We start from the raw sequence: 23,026 nt of genomic DNA on the forward strand, positions 1-23,026 counted from the left end.
CGTAAATAGTGTAATTAAGAGAAATAAAATGGATAGTAAGCTATATTTTCAATATGACTACTGCTAGGTAAAAACAGGAGGAATGGAAGAAAGAAGAGGAGGAAATGGATGGAGGAAAAAGTAAAAGGAGGAAGAGGAAAAGAGGAGGAAAAAAGATGGGGAAGAAGTGGCAAAGAAGTGAGAGTAGAAGGGGAGGAGGAAGCTCGAAAGGAAACATACTGAAATGCTTACAGTATTTGAGTTTCAGCAGAAAGACAAAGGGAAGTACCTTCCCCATTTTTTCTTCCTGCCTACACTTTTCTAAATTTACTCTAATAAATATAATTACTTCTAAAGTAAGGAATATTTATTAATAAACTACAAACCATAACCATATTACCTAGTAGTCCTACTCCTGAGTTATTTACCCTTTAGAAATAAAAAACAGTGTTCACAAAAAAATTGATGCAAAAATATTCATAGCCATTCTAATCATACTCTCCAAAAACCATAAACAACACAAATGTCCTTTAACAAGTGTTAAAAAAAAAAAAAACCCAACTGTGGCACATCTAATTAATATAATACTGCCCATCCATAATGAGGAACCAAATACCGGTACATTCAACAATATAGCTTTATCTCAAAGGTAACATGCTTAAAGAAGCCAGTCTCAAAATGTTACATATTACTGTATTTATATAGAACTCTCAAACATATAAAGCCATAGTACTAAAGAACAGATTAGTGGTTCCAAGGGATTAAGAACATGGGGTAAGGGGGGAAAAATAACATGAGCTAATTTTGGGGGTTATAAAATTATTTTGAATCTTGACTGTGGTAAGACTTACATGAACTATACATGTGTTAAAATTCATAGAACTATATACCAAAAAGAAGTCAATTTTAGAGGTGCCTGGATGACGACACAGTTAAGTGGCCAACTCTTTATTTAGGCTCAGGGCATGACCTCAAGGTCATGAGATATAGCCCATAGTGGGTACTATGCTGGGTGTGGAGCCTGCTCAAGATTCTCTCTCTCCCTCTCCTTTTGCCCCCTTCGCTCTCAAAAGTCAATTTTATTTTACATTAATTTTTAAAATAACATTTTAAAACAGCCCTACTAGACCATTCATATAGAATGTTACAAAATACATTTTTCTTCAAAAATCAAGGATTATGGAGTAGAAAAAAGTAAAAATAAAAAATAAACCACACAGAATCAATGAAATTCAAATCAAAATTCTAGAAAGCTTATTTGAAATAAACGTATGTAGAAATACAAAGGCCCAAACAAGCTAAATAATTTTTAAAAGAGAAACAAAGTTGGACTGACTTTTAGTATCTAATCTTATGACTTTACTCTAAACCAACAGTAATGAAGACACGACAAGGTAGGCATCAATGAAATACATTGATCAATGAAACAGAACAGATTCCAAAAATGGAACCAAACATATGTGGGTCAAATAATTTTCAACTAAGACACTAAACAGAAACTCAACAATGAAAGGACAGTCTCAAATAAATGGTGTTAGAACAACTGAGTATCTCATGGAAGATAAAAAAAAAAAAAGAACTTCAATTCCTATATTTCACACAAAAATGTGAAGTGGCTCAGAAACCTAAAAATGAAATATAAAACTATAAAAGTTTGGAAGAAAACACAGAAGAAAAAATCCTTGCAATTTCGGAGTAGGCAGAGATTCTTGACAGAACAAAGAAAGCTTTAATCACATAAAAAACTTAATATGATTTCATCAAAATTAAAATCTAATGCCTTTCAGAAGACTGTTAAGAAAATGAAAAGACAAAGGATAGGAGAAAATATTCATAATACATATATCTGACAAAGATCTTATGTCCAAAATTATGAAAAGCCCTTTAAACTCAATAAAAAGCTGACAGTTCAATTTGAAAACTGTCAAAGAATATACATGAATGGACAATAAACACATGAAAAGATGGTTAACATCATAAATCATCAGAGAAACAACCTAAAATGAGATATACCACATACATCAATAGCTAACCTTAAAAAGACTAACATAGCAAGTGTTAGAGGATGTTGGGCAATGAGATCATGTATTGCTTGTAGAAATGTAAAATAGTACAACCACTGTGAAAAAGTAGCTTTCCAGTTTCACAGAATATGAACCATATACTCACAATATGACCCAAAACTCTACTCCTGGTATTTATTCAAGGATAACAAAAACAAAATATCCAGGTGGCTTGACTGGCTCAGTCAGTGGAGCATGTAACTCTTGATCTCAGGTTTGAGCCCCACACTAGGTACAGAGACTACTTAAAAACAAAATTTTGTTTAAATGTCCATAAAAAGCAGTATAGTAATTTCACAACAGCTTTATTCATAATAGCCAAAATACTGTATACAATCCAAATGTTTGTCAACAGATTAATGGATAAACAAATACTGGTCTATGAAAACTATCAAGCAATAAAAAACTAGCTTCTAATGCATAAAATAACCTGGATGAATATCAAAAACATTATTTTATGGCTGACACATGAAAAAATGTTCAACATCACTCGTCATCAGGGAAATACACATCAAAACCACAATGAGATACCATGTCACACCTGTCAGAATGGCTAAAATTAACAACTCAGAAAACAACAGATGTTGGCAAGGATGTGGAGAAAGGGAAACCCTTTTGCACTGTTGCTAGGAATGCAAACTGGTACAGCCATTCTGGAAAACAGTATACTCAACCCAGCTATTTGCACTACTAGGTATTTATCCAAAGGATACAAAAGTACTGATTCGAAGGGGCACCTGCACCCCAGTGTTTATAGCAGCACTACCAACAATAGCCAAATTATGGAAAGAGCCCAAATGTCCATCGACTGATGAATGGATAAAGATGTGGTGTGTGTGTGCAGTGGAATATTACCCAGCCATCAAAAAGAATGAAATCTTGCCATTTAAAACAATGTGGAACTAGAATGTATTATGCTAAGAGAATAAGTCAATCAGAGAAAGTCAAATACCATATGATTTCACTCATATGTGGAATTTAAGGAATAAAAAAGATGAACATAAGAAAAGGGAAGGAAAAATAAGATAAGATAAAAACAGAGGGAGGCAAACCATAAGAAACCATATAGGTAAGATAACATATTGAGGTTAGCTGAAGAGGAAGTGGGTGAAAAAACGGGTTAAATGGGTGATGGGTATTAAAGAAGGCACTTGCTGGGATGAGAACTGGGTGTTATATGTAAGAAATGAATCACTAAATTCTAGCTCTGAAACCATTAATACACTATATGTTAACTAATTTGAATTTAAATTTTTAAAAAACCTAAATATGTAAATTTTAAACATTTTAAAACTCTGTACAAATCATAACATTCTGAATAAATTCTCAATGTCCCACCTTTTGTGATGGCATCAAAGTGTAAAACCAAACTCTTCAAAGATGTGAAATAGAAAGTAAAGGGCACTTTCACTCAAGAAAAGCAAAAACAAAGAAAACATTATTTTAGGGCAAAGAAGCCAGATACAAGAGTTTATTTTACATGGTTCCATTATTAAAAGATATTTCTAAAATAGGCTAAAGCCAATCTACAGTGACAGATATAATCTAATCTACAGGGAGAGGTGCCAAATTGTTCCAAGGAACAGGTGTTAAGAAAATTGACTGCAAACAACTATAATAAGGTAACTTCCTGGAATGATGGACATGTTCTATACATCTGGCAAAATAAATCTCAAAACTACTGAAATACATATTTTAAATGTATTTACTAACAAATGGATTCAGTAAATTCCAGGATACAAAATCAATATACAGAAATCTGTTGTTACTACACACTAATTACAAAATAGAAAGAAAATTAATAATTTTATTTACAGTTACATCAAAAATAATGAAGGGGGGGGCACCTGAGTGGCTCAGTCAGTTAAGTATCCAACTCTTGATTTTGACTCAAGTCATGATCTCAGGGTTGTGAGATCGAGCACCACACCCAGTGTGGATTCCCTCTCTCCCTCTTCCTCTGCCCCTCTCCCATCACTCTCTCTCTTAAAAAAAGAAAAAAAGAACAAAGTAACTAGGAATAAATTTAAGAAAGAAGTGAAAGGCTTATACTTTGAAAACTGTAAGACATTAATGCAAGAAACTGAAGACTGCACAAATAAATAGCAAGAAATACCATGATCATGGATTGGAAGGATTAATATTGTTAAAACATCCATACTATCCAAAGCAATCTAAAGATTTAATGAAATCCCTATCAAAATATCAACAGCATTTTTCACAAAACTAGAACAAAAAGGTCCTAAAATTTGGATGGAAGCGCAAGAGACCCCAAATAGCCAAAGCAAACTTGAGAAAAAGGAATAAAACTGAAGGTATCACAATACCAGATACCAAACTATACTACAAAGCTACAGTAATCAAAATAGTATGGTCCTGGCACAAATTCAAGACACACAGTTCAAAAGAACATAACAGACTGTCTAAAAATAAACCACACTTATATGGTCAATTAGCCTATAACAAAGGAGGCAAGAATACACAATGGGGAAAAAACAGTCTCTTCAATAAATGGTGTTGGGAAACTGACAGCTCCATACAAAAGAATGAAACTGGACCACTTTCTTACAACATATACAAAAATAAACTCAAACAGGATTAAAGATGTAAATATAAAAAAATAAAAATAAAAATAAAGATGTAAATACAAGACCTGAACCATAAAACTGCCGGAAAAAAAAAAGCACATGCAGTAAACCCTTGGAACATTAGTCTTTGCAAAATTTTTCTGGATATGCCTCTCAGACATAGGGGAAGTAAGCAAAATAAATAACTGGGAATACATCAAACTATAAGAAGCTTTTGCTCAGTGAAGGAGACTACCAACAAAATGGAAAGCAAGCTACTGAAAGGAAGAAAATATCTGCAAATGATATATCCAAAAAAGGGGTTACTATGGGAAATATGTAAAAAAGTTACATATCTCAAAAACATACACATAAATAAATAAATAGGCAGAGGACCTGAACAAATATTTTTTTTCCAAAGTTAGACAGATGGCCAACAGATCCATGAAAAGATACTAACATCACTCATTATCAAGGAAATGCAAATCAAAACCACAATGAGATGTCACCTTATATTTGATTTGGCTAGAATCAAAACGAAAAAAATAACAAGAATTGGCAAGTTTGTGGAAAAAAGGAAACACTTGTGTATGTTGTTGGGAATGTAAATTGAACCAGTCCGGAAAACAGTAGAGAGGTTCCTCAAAATAGTAAAAATAGAAATATCAAACAATCCAGTAATTCCACTTCTGGATATTTGCCCACAGAAAACACAAAACACTAATTAGAAAAGATATGTGCACTTCTATGTTTAGTGCAGCATTATTTACAAGCCAAGATACAGAAGCTACATAGGAGGTGTCCATCAACAGACATGATGGACAAAAAAAAAAAAAAAAAGAAAGAAAGAAAACCAGACATGATGGACAAAGATGTATATATACACAATGGAATATTACTCAGCCATAAAAAAATAATGAAATCTTGCCTTTCCCAACATGGATAGACCTATAGGGTATCATGCTAAGTGAAATAAATTAGAGAAAGGAGTATCATATAATTTCACTTAAGTGTGGAATATAGGAACAAAAGAAAAAAACTGAACAAACAACAACAACAAAAAACAGAAGCAGGCAAGTAAATATAGAGAACCGGTGGTTGCCAGAGGGGAGGGGGTAGTGGGATAGGTGAAATAGGTGAAGGTGATTAAGAGGTAAAAATTTCCTATGTTTCTCACAATCAGCAATGAATAATGTATAGAATTACTAAATCACTATATTGTACACAAACTAATATAACACCATATATTAACTATACTGGGAAACTTATCAGTCAATACATATATATACACACAGATATATAAATGGGACAAACTTCCAGTTACAAAACGTCACAGGGATGAAAAGTACAACATATGTAAACTATACTTATGGGGACCATTTCATAATATATATGTAATTGTCACTATGTTTACATCTGAAACCAATAAACTATACTCAATTTAAACATTTAAAAGGGATCCCTGGGTGGCAAAGCGGTTTGGCGCCTGCCTTTGGCCCAGGGCGCGATCCTGGAGACCCGGGATCGAATCCCACATCGGGCTCCCGGTGCATGGAGCCTGCTTCTCCCTCTGCCTGTGTCTCTGCCTCTCTCTCTCTGTGACTATCATAAATAAATAAAAAAAAAATAAAAAATAAATAAACATTTAAAAATGTATTTTACTATATACAAATAAACACATGTATATATAATAAATATGTATATATATATGTATAAGATATTCATTTTAAATGTGTAATTCAAGGAAGTATATAATTGAATGTACAAATACACACTGTATTTTATTACATGCAATAAAATACATATGTTAAACAGACTACTGTACTGAATTAAATTCAACAAAATAAAATAAAATTAAGTAAATTCATATAAAGCAAAGTTCAATAAAGAACTATTTTCTGGGTTGAATCTTTGACCATTAAGGTGTAAATATTCAAACAACTAAATCAAAGAACTTTTGTTATAACATGGAAAAGTGGTGGGGAAAAACTGGCATAAGTCTTAAGAGTCATTTAGTCTTCCCTTCTATTTAGTGCAAGAATTCCACCAACAGTATGTGAGAGGCTGATGGTTTTAATGAATCAGTTCAAGTGTGCCCAGACCTTTCAGGAAGTTTCTCTCACTGCTGAAATCTCTTAGAAAATTCTCTTCAAAAATTCTGAGAGATGAAAATCGTGCCCATTTGGAGCAGGAGCTGGCCTGTGGATAAATTCAGTCTATTGTCTATTTTTATAAATAAATTTTTTTTGGACTACAGCTATGCCCATTTGTTCCCCACATACTGTCTGTGGCTCCTTTTATATTACAACGGCAGTTAAATTGTTACACGCAAAACCCAAAATATTTACCTAGTCCTTTAAAAGAATTTTTCTTTCCACTGTTCTAAGGAACACCAGTGAAGTCTGTATCCTCTTTTACATGACAGTATTTAAAAACCTGGATATTATTAATACCATTTGCTTGTAGTCTTTCTTTCCCATTTATTGACTATTATTCCTAGGTCACTATTTACAGGAGCTCAAATACTTAAATGTGCCCTTCTTGACACTGTAATTGATGAATAACCCCTCATATAAAGTAGGAGAATGAATTCATCATCTCATCTAAGGTGACAGTGGAACCACTAGCATCTATGATTCAGATACAACATTTCTATTAATACAGTTTACGGCTTCATTTACCTTTCATATTCATGAAGAAAAGAGGTTTCATTTATACTTATTTCTTGCTCCTTCACACTGTGGACACACATATTTTCTATAGTAATAATTTTTTAAAAAACCAGTATGTACGTATTACTTTTGTAAACAAAAACTGTACGAGACATCCACAAATTCTTTTAAACATAATTTGTCTGGATCTGGAGACCAGGTGCTATTTCACATATTTAAGGCTCCTGGGTGATAATTTTCTCTTTCTCTTCTCTTACTGTAGGCTATAATTCTATTATATTGTTTGATAAAAGCTTTTCCATTTGAGGATTATTCTTCTGAATGCAACAAAATAGGCTCTGTATTCAAGGACCCAAGGGGAAATTCAGGAACTGGTACACAGAGAGCTTAGAAAGCAGCAGGTGGGTGCCCAAAAGAAACCTCAACAAGTGTGATTTGGCAAAAGGTGCAAAGGCTTATAGATCAGGCACTAAACTTGATGTAGGTTCTGTTCCTTCTCAGCTATATAACAAAGGATCATAATTTCCAAAGTAGATTAAGGTGAAGATATAATGAATTAGCCAACCATTACCCTAAATTATTTTTAAACATAAAATAAACCCAGTATTTTGAGGTAGGAATCTTTACCTAGACTCAGACCTCTATCTGGAAGAACTCCCTTCCCTCTCTACCTGCCTTAACCCAAAGAAGACTAATAAGTCTCCTGACTAAATGTGCACATTTCTTGAACATGTGGAACTAACATAGAGAGCTGCCAACACTAGTGATTGGCACTATTCTTCCAATCAAGTCTTGGAATGATATAAGGCAGAAATTCTGAGTATTTTCTTTGTAGTGTTGGCAAGCCCACTTGGCGGCAGCAGCAGCTTTAAAGCCATGAACTCTAATCATTCTATCATTAATACTACTCCTGTTTTAATCTTCATATGCAACTCTCTTAGGTCTTAATTTTCATTTAGTACCAAACTTAGGATCAGGACCCCTTTTCTGAGTATGGGTCCTCTGATGAGTGTTCTGCATTGTCCTTCTTGCATAAATCAAACTCATGATGCATTCTTCAAAGTGTTCAGCTTGTTTGTTTTTCTTTTTTAAGATTTTACTTATTTTTTGGGAGAGAGAAAAGACAAGAGAGAGAGCATGAGTGGGGGGGGACGAGGGGGCAGAAACAATGCCCACTGAGCAGGGAGCCCGATTCCATGACCCTGAAGTTATGACCTGAGCCAAAGGCAGATGCTTAACCTACTGAGCCACCCAGGTATCCCTCAGCTTTTCTTTAAAACATAGCAAAAATGAATACACTTACAAGTAAATAAATTCAAAATCTTCCACATTTTTCCTACAATTTATTAACAGTATCTCATCATACCTAATTTAATAGCAAGTATTTTAGCTCCTTATCATTGTGTCTTTCCAAACATTCAACTTAGCTTTAATAAAACAACCTTTGTTAGGAATTCATCGGTTTAATTTTAAATGAATAATTATTAATAGGTCTGGGAACAAATATAACTGACTCTTGATAAGTCTACAACTCATGATTAGAGAGGAGTGTGGAAGCATGCTAGAGTATAACTGACCAGACATAAATGACTAATGGAGCCATCATCATCAGTCAATGTATTTTCTGGGGGAATGGAGAAAATTGATTAATCTGACTGGGAAAGAGAACTTCAATATCCACAATCTTTAAAATGGGGATACTACTATTCCTCTTTTAAGGTTCCTATGAGAGTTAAATGAAATACTAGGTATAAATTGCCTAGAGAAGTATCTGGCACAAACCAAGTGTTCAATGAATACATGAAGCCAGCAATGAATGGAATCAAGCCCCATATCTAAACAGTATCTACAACAAGTCAATCTTACCTGAATAATCTACTTGAGGAAAAAACTGTTGTTGGGGATTATTTCTCATAATCCCATCTAATGTTTCATTATGGGCAAGAAAAACAAATTTTAAAACTTCCCCAATAGCTTAAACATGACATTTAACGTCTCTATACATCAACAGAGAAAAGAGAAGCCTCAATATCTTAAAAGACAAGAAAACCCACCTGGTGGTACTCTACAGATTATTCCATTCTCACCTATGTGTGCCAGAAATAGCAACCTGTTCTTTCAGTTCAGAAATCCCATAAAATCAGTGTATTACTATTTCCTTCTACTAATCCCATGGCCTGACAAGACAGGATCCATCTAAGAAATCTTTTAACTGTAAGTTATAATCTTATAACTTCCTAGGAAGGAAGGAAGGAAGGAAGGAAGGAAGGAAGGAAGGAAGGAAGGAAGGAAGGAAGGAAGGAAGGACTGATTAAAACTATTCAGAATTATAATTCTTACCATATAGGCCAATTCTTAAAAATAAATACAGTACACTAAATATAAGTTATATCTACTAGGTTTTAGTCACTGCAGTAAAGTCATATAAAGACAAAAAAAAATCACTTCCTTGCAAAGAATAAAATGTATGTCCTGGTTCCTATCCTATATAAACATGTTTTCCCGTTAGAGATTCTGAGGTGAAGATCTTATTGTGAACAGCATTCCCAAATTGTCTCCTTTTGGTGGCTGAGAACCCTGACCCAAACTATATATACTAAGTTACTATTAATGCCAATGTTTCCTGTTCCACTTGTGTATCTACTATGCTCAGGAGCTTATTCCTGTCTTCCAATTTCACTATGACACTCTAACTTCAGTTTGTCCCTCAAATCTAGGAACGCTTTAAAGGTTCTGCCTCAGCTCTTAAGTCCCAAATTCTCTACTTACTCACACTCTGTCCAACAGCTTTAAAGATGCTAAGCCTTTCATATTTGAAATCTTAAATTTTCTTTTAAAAAATTGAAATTTTTATAAGCATGGGTCCATAATTTTGTTCTATATGAGGCACAAAAGAAGCAGAAAAGATAATTCCCATCCTCAGAATGCTTTTAATCTAATTAAAAACAGAATACCTGGTGAAAGAAGCAAAACATGAAATTAGCATAACATATATCAATCTAAAAAAATTAAAGGCACTATGTGTCTTACCTCCTCCATCCACTTCATGTAATACAAAAATTAGAGGTTATCCTTTATTTCAAAACTGATAGATTGTTCCTATTGATTTTGAAGTTCTACACAAGGACAGCCATACCCACCCTCTTCTTCTTATCCACACTTACTCATCCTTCTTCCATGAAGTCTTCCCTGATTAACTAGAAGAGAGCTTAGCATTGTTCCACCTACATACAGTTTCAAAATTCTTCCATGTCTGCCACCTGAAATAACATGCTTTCCTAACTACCCATACAGAAAAATAAACCACTTAATCTATTTATTTAATTGAGCACATTTCCCAAGTGATCTTATTCAGCTAGTTGGCTATTTAGCTTTGGACAGGTCATAATGGTTCTCTCTGTTCACTGAACATTTGAGGCAAAACAGAACCTATGGAAATTAGGCAGCAAGTTAAATAATAATAGGTTTCCCTCTCACTACTTTTACAATTTTTCAAAAGAAAAAAAGAAGCACCTTTAAAAAAAAAAAACAAAACTTCCTACTGATATGTGTCAACCTTTGCCCTATAAGGTATTACCTCCCCAAGTTCACACCTGAAGTATAACACAAGGTTTACAACATAAAGAACTCTCTCTCTGGAAGAGAACCTCAAAATGCACTCAATATATTTGCCTCTGCTCCTATCCCAATTATCCATAGGTTCACCATATTTATCTCCTGACCACAATCTGTTAACATTTGGCTACCTAAACACCTAGATTTTCTTGGAAAATCCCTATCTCATATACTCTCCCCCAACCCATAGGGATGTCAAATGTACAACGAAATGTGATTGGATTCTTATAAATTTTTAAGACTTTGTGAATACAAACAATGTCTAATGAAAGGAATTAAATGATACTGATTTGTTGTTCAAAACATTTTTTTTACAAGGTCAATATAAATGGTCACTACATTTATAAATAAAGGCAGGAGCAAAATACATCTGAAACATCTTTAATATTGCCCAATAAAAACTTACATTTTGGCCAATGCTGGCCACCACTATATTAGAACTTGGCCTTCTTTCTCCTGAGATGGATTTCTAAAATATAAGTTGCTACCAGGTTAACTCCTTCTCTTCTTACCAGGCTACCCAAATCTAAAACAGATTGGTCTTGGTTTCCTTATAAAGGCTCATTAAAATACAGTTGACCCTTAAGCAGAGAAAGGAGAGAAGACAACACTCAGTGCAGTCAAAATTTGCATATAACTGTTGACTCCCCCAAAACTTAACTGCTAATAGTTTGTTTACTGGAAGGCTTACCAATAACATCTGATTAAGACGTACTGCACATGTTATATGTATTTATATACTGTATTCTTACAATAACACAAGCTGGACAGAAAAATATAGTTAAGAAATTCATAAGGAGGAGAATATACATTTACAGTACTACAATGTATTTATTGAAAAATATCCTCATATAAGTGGACCTATACAGTTCAAATCCATGCTGTTGAAGAGTCAACTGTAAAGTAAATTTAATTCTTTCCTAAATGTCAGTCAACATAAGCCTTCTACCTTATTTAAGGCTTCTATCCTCATACTTGGACATACAGAAGGTCCTCCTTAAATGAAAAGTATCAGTAGTTAAGTGTAGCTCATTAATACCAAAAGCAATACCCTTGTTGTTGTTATTGTAATTCCAGACTTTTCTGTTTTGCTTGTTTGGTTTTTGTTGAGTTTTACTTTGTTTTCCCAAAGACGACTTTTTGATTGGCTTTCAAAGACCTTTGGACTAAAATGCAAAATTTAACAGTAATACCCCCAGCTTCTTACTGGGTAATCCTTACACTCCCTGGAGTTTATAGAAACTTGCCAAATTAATCTGGTGTCCCTTGTCTTCTCTCCCAGATGGTATTTACTGACAGCCCCCTGTCCTGAGTGAAGAAGGAAATAGTGTTTCATGTATATTTAAATGTAAGTACCTAATGTGGTGTTTCAGACTCAGTGAGCAGAGTTGAGTCCAGGGGATGATGTGAAAATCGGCAGAACAAGTACAATTTTCAGGCAATAAATCTAGGCCTCACAACTTCTGAAGTTGTTTCCATTTTTTTTATTTTTATTTTTTTACTATTATCAACAATCCTACAGTGAACATCTCTGCACATCTATTTTGACATACTTTTACAAGTATATTTAAAGGAAACAATGTTAGGCTACAGTGCTAGAGCAGGGATCTATAAAGTTTTTCTTTAAGGGACAAGATCTATAGGGTCTCTGTTTCAACTATCCAACTTTGCCTTGTAGTGCAAAAGTAATCACAGACAATATAAATATAGATGGATGGGGCTGTATTACAATAAAACTTTATTTACAAAAAATAGGCAGTGAGCCAGATTTGGCCCCAAGAGCTGAGGCAATAGTTTGTGTCCTTACTACAGATAATTCACCTTTAAACAGCAATACCAAGCTGAAAGTTATATGTATTTGACATTTTTATTTACTACTAAAATGGATGGTTTTTTAAGTAGAGATATAGGGCCCCCAAATGGACACTCCAGAGACAGCATCCATTATTTCAGTGTCAAGAACTGTGAAGGATCTGAGATTTGGCCTTACTTCTAAGTTAACAATTTAAACCATCAGTTTCATAGATGAAAGCAGAAGACAAGATACTCCTGGTCAGAGATAAACTACTTTATTAGTCATATCATAGCAAGCAGCATGAGCATCAGCACATTTGCATTGTTCCCCTTACCCTCACATTCCATGGAGCAACATGAATGAGTCCAAATGGATGTGTGCCCAGTAGGTTTACAGAAGAGAAAATCTGAGTTTAAGGAGCACAAATGTTTTATAGTGTGTAGTGAGCATGCCTGACCTTTGTCTACAGAGACATTATCTCTATTACACTGAACAGTAAAACATACCTGACCTTTGCTCTAGAAAGACTATGTTTATTTTTCAAGACTGTTTACTATACAAGCATCCTTGAAAGGAGAGTCCAAAACAAAAGCAGTCAGTGCCTCTGCTTGCAAAATATGTGGAAAAATAAGAGGTTCATGGAAAATTACCTCCAGTACCATGTATCCCTTGTTTCTATACTGTCATGGACTCCTAGCAAATATTTCAAAAGCATTCTACTCTACTGATCAAGTTGATTAATCTGACAAAGGGAGGACCAAATATATTTAATTTGTTTTACCCATCATGTAATGAAGGCTACTTCTATAAACCAGGAGTCCAAAGCAACAAGATGAAGCCAACCTACAGTACTGAATCCACCATGTCCTCCAGGGTCCTGGGCCAAATCAGGTGAACAAATCTCATAAACTATCAGTCTACCTCACAAATCCAAGTGGCTTTCTCCTTCTGTGTCTGGATTGACCTTTCCACTTAGGCAGAAACATTAATCCAGGAACAGGACCGTGTATTAGTGAATCTGCCTGGACCACAAGGAAATCTAAGGCAGTTCTATCATCCATAACAACCCTGGCCAGTAACTTGAGGCTGACTTAAGTATTTTCTAGAGACATGGTGGTATCATTGATCACTTCAGCTAAAGTCAGGGACAAATTTTATAGTATCTATCCTAACTGGATGATTCCATTCAAGGGATAACTGCCTGCAGAGTATGTGTAAACAATAAATTAGTCACTCCTCCAAGAAGTTCCCCCAAATAATCAAGATTTGCCTCATTTTGGAGAGATCTCTATAATAATTTGAAAAATACATAATGCTTCATTAAATACATGAAGGTTTCTTACAACTTACCTTAGAATACAAGTCACTACGTTTTTGGTAAGGAGGCAAGTTCATGCCTGGCTTCCAAATAAGTACAATGCCAGGAGTGCTTAAAGTACCTCTGGAAAGGTATTGCTTACAATTGTTCGAGGTCCACAAATAGGACCCAAATAACAAGCTAACAGTGGATCAAATGTGGCCTTTTAACAGGCTGGTGTACTTTAGAATTCGTTTAGTTTAAACAGTTGAGTTTAAGTCCTTATTATCTGAAAAGACTGCCTAAGAAAAGTCAGGGCAACCTATCCTGTTTGCTTAAACATCAGCCAGCTGGCATTTGGCCACTTCCTGGAATGACTAAACAATGGCTACTGGAATGGGTGCAGGGAAGGCAATGTGGAGGTGTTGACAGGTGTTTTGTGTAGGAGGTAGAGAAGTTGGGGTCATCCCCTGATGCTTCCAATAGACTTCTCAATAAAATTAAGAGGAATGACAAATCATGATCAGAGCCATCTGGAGGTGGACAGCATACCCAGCACTCAGTTAAATGTAAGGCACTTGCAGTAGTTTGGGAGAGCTGCACCAGGAAGTCTTCATTCCTGAGGAAGGCTCTGTGGGTGATTCTGAAAGACAAAGATCATGAATGATCTCCCCTAAACCCCCCACTTCCCAGGGCTTACAGTATTCCCTCCCTAGGACCCCGGGAAAACTGATGTGTCCCATTCCAGTAGCCATAAATTCAATCTTTATCTACTAAGTTTCTCCTCAGACCCAGACTCCTCATCTGGAAAAGTCAAAAGCAAAAGAAACAAGGGTTTTTTAAAAATAAAAATTCCAGAGAACCATTATACATACCCATGAGCCATTTTAGGGAGATTTGCTGATCAGTGTATTTGACCAAATGGTCATTATACTTATAACCTAGGATCCTAGTATACAACAAAAGAATCTAGGTGGCTGAATGAGAATTAAGTTTCAATTTCTTAAGACCATTTTTTAAGGTAGGTTGCCACCTGAAGTGTGTAACCAACCAGGCTGCCCCGTGGCTACTTTTAGTTATTATTTAAAAGACCCATGATATCCAGAGATTTTCAAGATGGGTCTGTATAACTCCTTTCACCTTTTATCCTGATCATTATCCAGAAAGCAGCCAAAAGAAGATGATGCCTTCCTAGGGATACCTCCATTCAATGACCAAGCCACTTACTAAAGTGGGTGAACTGGGAGGAAGTGAGGGAAGAACAGAAACTTCTTGAGTCAATTTTTAGATATTTTAAACACTAAACAATACTGGATATCCATAGATGATTGGCCATGTGAAAGGTCCATTGAATACCTTGACTCTCAGCCAATTATGGAATAGCTTTGGGGATTAAAGGTATACCATTGTTAAGATGCACATTATCTGACAAGCTGAACACATGACACAGATTAGTTTCAAGGGCCACAATGGTGCTGTCAGAATTGGCTTATCAGACTGGTCGAACAACACTGTAATCTGAAAAACTGTCAACAGCAGTGAGACACTACCAATAGCTCCAAGAAGGGTCAAAGGCTTAATGTCACAAAGAATGTGGCTTCTATCACTGCAAGGCAATGGTCAATTTCTGGAGGAGTCACTGCCTGGCCTATAGCAGTGGCCTCTGCATTAGAAACATGAGTACTTCATTTGTGCACAACACCAGCATCTCACACCTAACCATTTTTCAAGAGATGATATCAACTTGCTAAGCCATTTAGATTCCACTGAATACATTCAAAAGAGCAATGTAACCACTTTATTTTTAAATGTCAATACCAAAACACTCCAAATTACATCCTCCACAATTATCAAACTTATAATTAAAAAGTTTAGATGCCAACTTAAAAATGTACAAAGAATTACTTCAGATTTTTTAAAGAGTCTAAAGAATTTTGCTATGTTATGGTATTTTCTCTATACTGTGGTTGAAACCCTATAATTTCAGTACTTCAGGCATGGTTCTTGATAAAACACAGACTTTAGAAATGCTGCATCTTGCTGAAAATGCCTAGTTGTTAAGCCCATCTTTTTGTTGCAAAATTCCATTATCCCCAAAGTCTAGGACAATGCCTGGTATATAGTAGGCACTTAAAATATATTCACTAAATAAATTAAAATCAAAAGCTAGATTTTTTTTTTAATTCTCTCTGCCTTCCTAATACAGTCTATCCCAATCTCACACTAGGCAGATTAAATGTTTCAAGACAACAGGAAGAAGATCATATACATGGAAATACAAAAGAGAAAAATACATCATCTTTCTTTTTATTCATAATTTTATATGGTTTCACAAAGAAAGAAATCTGTAGCGTCTTACATAGAATGATCTCAAAGTATTTTTTAAAGCATTTATTCTTAGAAAAGGGAACTCTAGTGCACTGTTGATAGGAATGTACATTGGTTGCCTCTGACTCTGCCTCTATTTCTCATGAATAAAGAAATCTTAAAAAAAAAAGGAATAAACATTGCTGCAACCACCACGGGAAACAATATGGATGTTTCTCAAAAAATTAGAAATACCGTACCATTCTATTTTCCTTTTTTTAAAATATTTTATCTATTTATTCATGAGACAGAGAGAGAGAGAGAGAGGCAGAGACACAGGCAGAGGGAGAAGCAGGCTCCATGCAGGGAGCCTGACGTGGGACTCGATCCCAGGACTCCAGGATCGCGCCGATCGCGCCCTGGGCTGAAGGCAGCGCTAAACTGCTAAGCCCCGTTCTATTTTCCTTTACAAAAAACAAAACAAAACAAAACAAAAGACAAAAGCACTAATTCGAAAACATATATGCACTCCTATGTTCACTGCAGCATTATTTACAATAGCCAAGATGTGGAAGCAACACAATTGTCCACCAGTACATGGAAGGATAAAGAAGATGTAATGATATATACAATAGAAACTTATTACTCAGCCATTAAAAGAGATGAGACCTTGCCATTTGCAACAACATGGAGGGATTATACTAAGTGAGATAAGTCAAAGACATATAAAATATCACTTCACTTCTATGTGGAATCTAAAAGTAACAACAACAAAAAGAAACAGACCCAACAGAAAACTAACTGGTGGATGACAGATGGAGTGGTAGCAGGGATAGGCAAAATAGGTAAAGGGGACTGGGAAATACAGGCTTCCAGTTGTGTAATGAATACCACTTGGTTAGAATGATACAACATAGGGAATACAGTCAATGGTACTGTAACAGTGTTGTATGGTGGCAACAGTTAGGGTGAACATAGCATAACATACAGAGTTGTTGAATACTTCAATAAAAAATGTTTAATAAGTAACCTTTAACCCTAATTTTAAAAGGCTCTCAGGAACTCGTTAAGGCAGAAAGTCCTTACCTGTGCTCAGAGAAGTAGGAAAATGTGAAATAACTTATCACAGAGGCACAAAGGTAACCATAAAGAAAAATAAGCAAAAAAAGAAACCGTACTAGATTCATCAAAACTTTCCCATGGAGAATACTATGGTGTGCGAACCAACTCCTATTAATAAAGGACTATCTGCTTCAGCTGCTATATCTGAACTATAGAGAGCAGTTCTGCCCAAGGTTATGCCCCTTTCTAGGCAGCCCCCTTCCACTGACATCCATGCAAAGCTATGAAGACCTGGCAATCTCAGCCCAACTCAAGACAACTCTAAGGGAACAATCTATCTACTGAATTCACAGTAGAGTAGGTCAAGAATGTCACTGGGCCTGAATCACAATTCAACTGCCCAATTCTATTTCCTTCCTTCCTTTTTAGATTTTGTTCCCAAGAACATTCAATGAACATTCTGTAAACTAAGCTCTAGCTCTAGGCTTCCCATGGAACCTGCAGTAATTCCCAAGAGCCATACTTATAGATTTGTAGAGCATATAGGCCTATAAAAGTTTTCACTCATACATTCTAATCATTGGAGAAAAACACTGTAAAAAGAAAATACCATCACTATTCCTCTGATAGTCCTAACTGAGCCAAAATATTTTCCTTAAAAGAAAAAAAAAATCAACACACTGCAAGTTATGAATATGTTAACAACCTCCATGTTTACACCTATTAGCACTGTTTTCCAGGCTGGAACAATATTTCTTTCCTTCTAGACTCAAGTAACACTCACTGAACATATTAATTTAGTATATTAAACATTAGGTCATTAACATGGTCTTATGTTTTATGTGATTTTTGTATTTTAATTTCTAATCATAATACAAACTCCCCATTTAAGTGTTTTTTCTCCAAACAAATTGAAACTCAGATATTCTGCATGTTAAGATCCCTTAAGAGGAAGAAAATACTTTCCTGAAATGTAACAGCAAAACACAAACATTTATAAATGATTTAGTCATATTAGTAAAAGTATCATTTCATGTAAATCTCATTACAAGAAGCAAAGTTAGAATATGAATTACATGGAGAAATGTAGGAAAATATTTCCTATGTCTATTGTCATAGTTGCCTCTCAAAATATAATTTCCTCTCTTAGAAGCCCTTGAAATCATAGATTCTTAAAAATTGATAGAAAGTCTTCAAACTCTGTAAATATCTGAACTGAAAATTAGTTTTTGCCAATACAAGCAATAGGGAATGTGGATGACAGGCAAAAGGGAGGGCATTCTTTGGTAAAAACACAGTTGGTTTGTTTCTTCAATATTTAATCATTCCAAAAACTTAAAGGAATTACTATGGTGAACAAACCATATCTTATATTAAGTATCTCATACCATGTTGATACTGCTAGTGTCAAGGTTAAATCCAGTAGAAAGCCAGCACAAACTGAAAGGCCATCTCCCTTTACCTGAAGAGGATCCTAGGAATTTTCCTAACTTTTAAAACTTTTAAAAAGCACCAGCTCATGGCTGTTTCTTTTTTTTTTTTTTTTTCATGGCTGTTTCTGCTCAGTTCTTAGATCTACAACATTATGACTGAATAAAAATGGGGCCACATGAACTGCCAAAAAATTCTATTTTAAGGGATCAAGAACATTTGAGGGACTCATCCAGAAGAATGCTTGATAACCATAACCATCTTGAATGAAAACTGACTATAATTATCCATTACCCTATCCATTACCACACCACTTTCAAGTTACCTCAATCCATGGAAAGTGGGGATCTGAAAGTTTCCAGAAATGAATAAATGTTTGTTAAATTTCTAATATAAAGGCCCTTAGGAAATAATCATGATCCTCTTCTGTAAAAATAAATTTTTCTAAGTATACTATTAACTAAGTAATGATACACTCTGGAAGAAGTACAGTAGTTTTAACTGGTAAATTCTCAGCTCACCTGTAAATCCAATTCACTGACTTTAGAATAGATCCTCTTTTCTTAGAAGCAGGGTTCATATTATCTGCTGGTCTTCCAGGTGTGAACAAGATAAAGGATTATTCTGAATCAATCATTACCCACAAACAAACTGTATTATACATGAGTAGTGCAGCATGAGAGGATCCATAGACTACACTTGTTTTATCTGTTTCAACTTGAAGCTTTTATAGACACATACTGAATAAAAATTGAGTTTCCCTTTAGGTTGACAGCTTGTCAGTCAAAAGAAAAGCTTTTAGGACATTCTCGCAAATCAGTTTTCTTTTCAGATTGGGATATATCTCTGTAGGATTCTAAAAATGACATAGTAACTGTATTTTGCTAGTTGAATACTCTGTGCTGTGTCAAAAAATACATGAAAGAATCAATTAATTGTAGGCAATCAACACTGGTGGATGCCGACGCAGAAAGAAATCTCAGGTTTATGAATACAAAATCCTGGTGTTAGGTGGATTATATTGGTTTTAATAGACTTGACATGTTAAGTAATCCTAACATTAAGTGTGACTGAATATGACTTGACTTATGCCATCTAGGGAGGAAAATAAAAATGCTATTTCTCCGAAGGCATATTTGGTTATTACTCTTTGTGCTCAGTTTTCTGGAGAGTGAAAAGCAAAAGAAGTTCTTGCTTCTTGTGGAGCATCTTAAACTCTCTCTTCCCATCCCTCACTTCCCCCGCCGAACACATACATATACCACTATCACTACCATGTCTCTGGCCTGTATGGCAAGGGCTTCCAGGTTTTCTCTTCTGGAGCAACAAACAGTGCAAGTTACCTTGTGCTCCTGGACTGGCTGCTGTATGTGGACAAAGAAAACTCTACAGAAGAACTAGACAGGCTCCTCAACTTCAATATACTCATACACTGAAACCAATCTCACTGGTCCCTCTTTTTCTAGAAACAATTTCATATTCCTCTCAATCCAGTTATGCTAGGGTTATTATATCTTCATTCCTGGACTTCTAAATTTCTAAGGACAGTGGTAATCCTTCCCTTCCATATTTTCCCTTGAACTCTATCAAGAAAGACAACCCACAGAACAAACTATGGGAAGAAGTTAAAATAAAAACCAGTTATTCAATATTCAATATAATATGATGTTATACATAATAGCATCAATTATAAAGTTTTATTTTATTTTTTATTATAAAGTTTTTTGACAAAAATGTTTCTTTCAGAAAAGAATGACAGATAATGAAACACATGTAATGATACTTCAGGAAAAAATCAGATAAATGCAGAATGTGGAACATTTACTATACAGCTGTTGAGCTTTTTTTAAGGTCAATTATAACAGAAATTTTTAAATTAAAAGAAACTGAAAATCTGTAACAATCAAAACAAAGGCTGTGTTTTTAACTTCAAGAAAGATATTTTGGGGAAAAAAGAAAGATGTTTGGGAGGCAATTCATAAGTGTAAATAGGAACAGTGTTAGAGGAATTGTAGTTAATTTTCTTTATCATGAAAATTGGTGATATGGTTATGTAGGAGAATAACCTTTTTTTCTAAAAGGCTTACTGAAGTACTGCAGGCTAAATTTCAACACTGTGAAACCTAAAAAATCAAAGCAATTTTGTGGGATTCCTCAACAATGAAATATAAAGGATGAGAAGAATTAAAGGAAATGTAAAATTTATGACTAGAAAAAATATGGCCTAAAAAAAAGAAAAAATATGGCTACAGATGCATATTAAATGCACACCTGCAATATGAAGTACTAAGGTAGAATTTCAGCCATGAAAGACTAAAATGAAGAAACAGAAGCCAACCCTTGGGCAAGGCAAATATGACACAGATTATACCTCAGTGGAAAGAATAAATAGGCTTCATGTACAGAACTAAAAATCATTAATAACGAGATATAGATAAAAACAAAACAAGACCCTGAAAAGTGGCACTGGAAAACCATCAGTTTCATCATCTCTTTATCTACCTGAAGAACCAACTTTTTTGACTTCACTGATTTTCTCTATTGAGTTTTTATTTTCAATGTCATAGATTTCTGATCAAATTTTTGTATTTTTTTCTTCTGCTTACTTTGTATTTACTTTGCTCTACTTCTTCTAGTTTCCTAAGATAAAGCTTACTTTTACTGATTTTATATCTTTCTTCTAATATATGCATTCAATGCTATAAATCTCTAAGCACTGTTTCCCCTGCATGCCACAGGTTTTGATAAGTTGTGTTTTCCTTTTTATCTAGTTCAAAATATCTTAAAATTATTTTTGAGGTTTCTTCTTTGTCTTATTTATAAGTGTGTTATCATTGCTTATTATATACATTTTAAAAATTCCAAAAAGTGAAATAATTTAAAAAAAGGTCTAAATGAAAATTGGTAGATTTTATATTATATAGAACATATTTTCTCTCAAATTTTACTAAGTAGGTTGAAAGCATATTCCAAATTAAAAACAAAATGCACAGGCTTAGCAGACAATTATGAAAAGAAACATTTTAAAATACATTTTTAAAAATAGTAATTTGTACTTGGCTTTAACATATTATGTAAAAAATATGATCACCAAAACCAGTGCTTTATTTTCAGCCAGAAACAAATTCCTTAATTTTGGTGCTTTTGGTCTCTATCACCACCTTTCCCGCCTTTTTTCCCTAACTTCTATTTTGAGTTCTTCTTAAAATTATATTTGGCAAATTATCTTAGAATAAAATTAACTTTAAAATTGTTGTGTGCAGGTCTACAAGTGGTAACACATGTTCTTGGAACCAAAACCAAACCATGATTCAGAACAGTTACATTACACAAAAACAACACCCTCATGCCTTTGTTGCCACATGCTCCCCCCCCACACAGCTAACTGTGGCAAGGATTGCTAATGTTTTCTATCATTATAGTTTTGTCTTTTCAGAATGTTGTATAAATGGAACCACACAGTATTGAATCTTTAAAGTGGTTTCCCTCATTTGTATAATATATTTGAGATCCATTCAATTTGTTGCATGAAAAGCAGTTTTTCCTTTAACTGCTGAATATTGTATCATTGTATGGCTCGCTGGCATTTTGTATAACCCTTTACCTACTGAAGGACAGCTAGGTTGCCTCCAGTCCTTTCCAACTATGAATATAACTTCTATAAATATTTGTATACAGGTTTTTGTGTAAACATAAATTTTCAATTCTCTAGGGTGAATAGCAAGAAGTGGAATTGTTGGGTGATAGGTTAAGTGTATGGTTAGCTCTATAAGAAACTGTCGAACTCTTTTCAAGTGGTTATGCCATTTTGCATCCACACTAACAATGTATAAGAAGCTCACTGATCTCCATACTCAACAGCACTTGGTTTAGTATCAGAAGATTTTTTAATTTTAGCTGTTCAAATAGCTATGTAAGGGCATTTATTTCAACATGGGTTTAACTTGCATGTCCCTAGTGGCTAATGATGTTGAACATATTTCCATATATGTATCTGCCAACATTTTATCATCTTTAGTGATATGTCTGCTCAAATTTACACCTATTTTTAAATTGGGTTGTTAGTTTTCATAGTGTTGAGTTTTGAGAATTACTTATATATTTCTGAATACAAGGCTTTTGTTACTTATTTGCAAATATTATTGCCTAATCTCTAGCATGTCAACATTGTCTTTTGTAGAGCAAAATTTTTATTTTAAGGAAGTCCTATTTATCAACTTCTTTTATGAATCCTGCTT

At 34.5% G+C, this 23,026-nt stretch overlaps 1 protein-coding gene across 7 annotated transcripts in view; it reads right to left on the reverse strand.

The window, feature by feature from the left end:
• TCF12 (transcription factor 12) overlaps nucleotides 1-23,026 on the reverse strand; it is a 375,082-nt gene that overhangs the window by 271,138 nt on the left and 80,918 nt on the right. Inside the window, exon 1 of one of the 7 annotated variants that reach the window (XM_055319712.1) lies at nucleotides 10,312-10,371. The exons of the other annotated variants lie outside the window; for them this stretch is intronic. The gene's annotated coding sequence lies outside the window, so the exon portion shown is untranslated. Of the gene's footprint in view, nucleotides 1-10,311; nucleotides 10,372-23,026 lie in introns of those variants that run through there. 7 annotated transcript variants of the gene reach the window in all.

The sequence above is a fragment of the Nyctereutes procyonoides genome, unplaced genomic scaffold (genome assembly GCF_905146905.1).
Source record: "Nyctereutes procyonoides isolate TBG_1078 unplaced genomic scaffold, NYPRO_anot_genome, whole genome shotgun sequence".
Classification (NCBI taxonomy): Eukaryota; Metazoa; Chordata; class Mammalia; order Carnivora; family Canidae; genus Nyctereutes; species Nyctereutes procyonoides.